Source organism: Rattus norvegicus, chromosome 1 (assembly GCF_036323735.1).
Source record: "Rattus norvegicus strain BN/NHsdMcwi chromosome 1, GRCr8, whole genome shotgun sequence".
Taxonomy (NCBI): domain Eukaryota; kingdom Metazoa; phylum Chordata; class Mammalia; order Rodentia; family Muridae; genus Rattus; species Rattus norvegicus.
In genome coordinates, this window is record NC_086019.1 from 58,170,944 (window position 1) to 58,176,867 (window position 5,924).

The following is a 5,924-nucleotide window of genomic DNA, read 5'->3' on the forward strand; positions in this document are numbered from 1 at the left end:
GGGGGAGCAGGACAGTGTCCAAATCTCAGGGTTTGGGTGAAATGTAAGGATGGAGTTGGGAAGTTGCTGGTCAAAGGATGTAAAGTTCAGATGAACAGGGAATGACTTTGAGTACTGTTACCTGTAGCCTATGACACTCAGCAGTGTCCTATAAATAATGCAAAGGAACTTTAAGAAAGGGGAAGCATGTTTGAGGGTTTAAAAAGCTTGTGGGGAACTTTTGTGGAAGAACAGAACTTATATATTGGGATTAGTGTTTGTGTTTCTATATTGTAGTTTGCTATGTTTTTTAAATATGTAGAGACATCCCATATAAGATTTGGTGCTGACTCAGGACCATGTGTTCTTATGCACCCTACTCTGTTAGGGAGATTGTGGCTCTGGCCTACTGTGCCCCCTGGTCTCTGTACCACTTCATTTTCTTCCAAACCCAACATAAGACTTCCTCTGTCCATTCCCAGGTAATAAAGTGATTTCAGAAACACTTATACTCATGAATTTATGATACAATTAAGCAGAATAGGGTGGTTCATTGACTTGGCAGAAGAAATTTTCATCTCCTAAAGTGTCAGGTGATTGTGTTTGTATACAACGTTTTTCAACCTGTTTACTCACAGCATTGGGAGTTAAGTGCCAGTCTTGAGATTGCCTAAACCTTTTAAGCAGTGTACAGATAGTATTGCCCCTACTCACCCCATGATTCCAGGCAGTCACATAGAGGGTAGGTTGGGGGATCAGAATGCAGACCATATATGTTTATAACATTTAACAATGTGAGAAATGAACATAGAACCTTTGGAGGTTGATTGAAGGACCCTACAAGACATTATCTGTAACGTAGGCTCTCCAGATGGTAGAGGGGAAGAGGAAGAGCCTCCTCAATGTGAAGGCTTAGGCTGGATCCTGAGTGGGCTGGGAAAGTGATGCCTCCAGGTGAGGTGAATATTCAAGGCCACAGTAAGGTAATACGTATTCTACAAGTGCCATGGGGATCTGCTGTTCTTGAGAAGGCAGGAGCAATGTCCCACATCCCATGAGCCATTAAGCTAGCCTGGGAAAAGCTAATGTTGGTAGACATAGTGCATGTGCACATGAGCAGTTGATGAAAGGTACCCCCAGGACTTAGCCATGCCCTTCAGTCTTCAGGTCTTCAGAAGCAGGGAAGTGCCTGAGAACCTTAGGTTACTGTGGTACTTAGCATCAAATGAAGGTGAATGTGAAGGGAGCCCAGGAATTTTGAAACCACCCTTCTCTGTTCTCAGGGATGTGGGGAACCTAGCATAATTGGGGTTGGCTTTGTAGCACTGTGTTGTGGGTCTCATCTTGAGGTCCCTTGCGATGGAGACCAACTTGGTCTGGTTTGTTTTCAGAATCTTATGGAAGTTGACCTGTTTTCTCCCATCTGCTCTTAAGGCTCCTTCCTCCAACTCTCACTTGGGGCCTCTCTGACCTCTGATTTGCCGTGTGAGCACATCAGAGTCTCCTGACTTAGCACCTCCTTCAGCTCTGCTGAACATTGCATACTGAGCAAGTTTTGGGAGTACAGTTGTTAACAACCAGTAATTATGTAATCCTAGTCCTTCCCCTCTTAGAGAACAGATCAGAGCAAATAGATCGATAAAATGAACAAAACTATAAATACCATGAGTGGAAATGGCTACCAAGCAGAATTTCTGAACCTTACATGATGATTTCAAATCAGCTTCACCCAAAAGTTAAAAAGTACATGACTGGGCTGCAGGGACAGGAAACTCCTGTTAACAGGGGGGTCTGAGGGCTTAGAAGACAGAGGTCTCTGTGGAAAGGAATATGTGACCAACCAGGGCTGTGTGGTATACTGGAAATAACATAGTGGCTGAGGGAATGGGAGCTTAGGCCAGACAAGGCTCATGGCCAACACCCAAAGACTGTTTTACCAGTTATGGAGACACTACAGAATGACCATAACCAGAAAGAAGATCTGATCTGCCTCTTAAAAGTGAGTTTGTAGCAGGTAGTATTTCATGACCAGAGAGATCAGATGACTACATACGCAGCCCGTTATCAGACAAGGCTTGGCTTCCCAGTAGAAGACAAGGAAGTCTGTGGGCATGCTCCAAGGGAAACTGGTGAGAGCCACAGGCAGCATTTGCCTGAGTATACATGAAGGAAGAATTGTTCCGGCAACAAGTGATAAGTTCCTTGAAGACAGCACAGCTCTGCCTGCTTCAAGCCTTAGCTTAGCTATATCCTAGGACTGCTTTACACCTAACACAGGACCACTTTATCTCACCTTGAGAGACAAATCTTAGTACTTGTCATTTAGTCCCATCCACCCCAAGATCGACCTGGGCTTACATCATGAGTTGCAGACTCAAGGGCACACCAAATCTGCTCACTGTAATCTTGGTGGTCTGACCCCAGAACTGAGCAGAGATTTCTGTGGGCTTGAGACTGGAAGTCTTGGGCCCAATAGTTGGCCCCAAGTCTCTTCTTGGTTATTAGGTAGCTGCTTCCCCATGGTGTCTTGTGGTCTTCCCTCTGCACATCCTTGAAGTGTCTGTGGCTTTGGGGATCCCTTCAGAAGAACACTAATGACATTATAAGAAAATTCACCCTTAAAGCTCCTTTGAATCGATCACCTTGAAGGCACTGTCTTCACATGTCACCTGCTGAGTAATATTTGGGTTACACATTGGCCAAGCTAAGGCACGGAAGAGAGACTTGAAGTCAGAGCAAACCTGACAGAACTGCCTCACAGTGCCTTATTCTAATTGGACCAGACATTGGAAATGTTTGCATCTCAGGATTGTGGTGAACAGTTCTTTCTGGCACTGCTACACAGCATTGTTCTAGTGGTATAACTGTGTCAATTTGGGGTGAAAACTGAGAAAAAGGTATTCCATGAGAAAGGAAGAACAAGGCAGTCTACTCGTTCTATATTTTAAATAGAAGAGACCCTAAGGAATCTACTAAAACCTTTGCACTATACAAGACCAATGAATATAAGCTCTGTCAACAGAAATAAAGTATTTCTATATCCTAGCAGTAAACAAAAGAAAAATCAAGGAAATTCCATATAGAACAAAACCAAAAATATTTTGAAATAAATTTGACCAAATACATACTAAACTTATACCTACAGCTGCTATTGCTTGAAATCTAGAAATTAAATAAATTTCATTAAAATATTAGATATTTTCATAATAAACTGAAGAAATTTAGCAATTAACACTATATAACTCCTGGGTACTGGGCTTCCATTACCAATCAGTTTAGAAGTGCAGAAAATGCTGTCTCCAGGTGATCACCCATACTCTGTGAGAAGATTTAGAGAGTTAATCCCCTAACAGGAGGGTCCGCATCCCAATCTGGAGACAGAATTTCCTTCAAGAGGGTCTATATCCCCTGCAGGTATGAGCAACCCCATAAAAGGAAGGACTGAAGCTCCTGCAGGAGAGAATGACAAAAATGAGAAGATCCCAGAAGAAGGGACTTAATTTCTTCTCTGATGAGACTGGAGCACCAGCAGGAATTTGACTCTTTAGTCTGAGAGATTATTTTCATCACGATGTTCTGAGTTCCCTGAATACACAGCTGGAACACTGAACCACCATCAGGAACACTGCACCTGGACCAGTTGTCTAAGGGAATTAAATACGAATTTCACTTCTTTGGCTTATAAAATCCCACCATGCTCTAGCTTCCTTCCAACATCCACCCTTCATTCCCCACCATCTCAGCTTCTCAAAAAACCTTCCTCTCCTTGATGTTCCAAGACTACCTATGTCTTCTGAGCCCCTACACACACACACACACACACACACACACACACACACACAAACCCCTACCTGGCTTTGAAGGGGTCTGGTTTTGTTTTTTAATGCTGAAATGTTTCTATGGCTTTTTCTGTAAACTGCTTCCCAGCTAGGCTTTCTGGCACCTTACTGACCAAAGGATAAAAGAGTCTGGAGTCTAAGGCTTGCATCCCTGTAGTCCTCAGGTCTGGAGCTGATGGGCTCAGAGCTATGGTGTGTGTGTGGGTAGCCGATCAAGCCTTGCTGAGGCTGGCTTGTCTTGCCTCTGCAGTATGTGAAGGAGTCTTCACAACCTGACAGTTGGCTTTCTCCTTGCTGAGACTGTTTCTACCATTTCTTGCACTCTGTTCAATCATGGTATTTCAGAGTGAGCAGGTAAGTGATGCATTTTCCGTTTGGATCCTTGGCTGTAGTTTAATGAAGAAAGGTAGTTGAACTGGAAACAGAAAATGCTGTTCTGTCCCTGAGATTGGCAGAGGTAATGTCCTGTAGGCTGATTGACCAACAAGCCACATGTGAGTGGTTGCTACTGCAGTTGCAAAAGATGTTAAGGATGGCAGGTTTCCTTTGGCCATTGTCCCCTTCAGTGAGGTGGACACTTAGTGTGTCATCCTATACTGGAACAGAGATGAATCCTAAATTATTTATCTTTGTGCTCCCAAGTATTTAAGGAGTAATTCATTAATGATACACCCAACAGCTGTTTCTTGACAGCCGTGCTGTACAATTTACACATCTCTCCCTGTGTTACGATCAGTAACTTCCTTTTCTTTGAAGAATTTCAAGGTTTTAAAACTTTGTGTTTTCTTTCTTTCTATACAGTACCAGGGAAGGATGAACAGAAGCAGCTGTGAGGCCTGGCACTGTGCTCTGGTCCGGATGAGTCAGTGTCAGTAACCAAGTACTCATTCAGCCTTCTTCCAGCTTGGCTACAGCTAGGGTCAAAGTTGCCTCCTCAGCACTCCCAAAATGTTTATGCTTGGGATGTTGAGTGACATGGGGCTCAGGAGAGCCTGGCTCTGTCAGAGTGGGGCTTGTCTCAGGTCACTGAGAGAGGTTCATTCCAACGCTCACTAAATAAAACTAAGCCCCAATGCACTTAATGACTGACATCTAAGCAAAAACAAGATGTAGGTAGTTTTAGCCAGTAGACAAATGGCTTGAGATAGGAGCAATGGAATCTCAGTCTCCTAAGTCACAGCTATCTTCATTTCTATTTGTGCGACTGTTTTGCCTATATGAAAGTCTGTACCACATGCATGTTGTTGCCCTCAGATCAGAGAGGGCATCCTATCGCCTGGGACTGGAGTTACAGAGAGTTATGAACTGCCACATGAATGCTGGCAATTGAACCCAGGCTACTCTGAACTGCTGTTATTTTAACGTTTAATAGAACATATTTGTGTATGTCAGATGTGTTAGGCATTTCTTGCTCCAGCATCATATTCAAGCAATCCTTAGGGTGTCGGTGGCTTCTAAAGGGAAAGGCCAGGAAAACAGCTATTTCACTTAATGTATTTGGCAAATCTCCAACATGAGATTGTGGTGGATATTTTTATATTGTTAATTAAAAACATTGTTCTACCTTGTGTTAAAAACAATGTGGTCAGCATGGGAAACAGGAAAAAAATGATTTTAACAGTATAAGCACCATCTGCAAACAGGATTAACCTGTCACATTCAGATGTGATGCCTTAAACTATGTCCATTCAGAATAGATTTATGTAGAACTCATTTTAAATTCTCTTCCACCTTAGTGGAAGATCAGCCTATCTTTGAATATGCCATATAACTGCCTATGTTCTATATAGTAAAAGTTTGATTCAGCTTAGCTTTGCCATTTTATTAACATGTTTCCCAAGTGGGGAAGAATTTCCATTATTCATAACTAATGAGACAAAAACCATATGTTTCAGCTCAACTAATATGTTATGATGTGTTATTGATAGTAAATATTAAACCAGGCTACATCCTTTCAACTATTCATTGTCAAGTCATCAAGCTGAAAGTCCCTGGGCTAATTGCTGAGTTTGGACAGGGAGCATGTGTGACGCACAGGAAATCAGCTGCATTGTTCCCAAAGTTCCTGAGCACTCCAGTGCCTACTGTTTCTGGAACTATGTCACG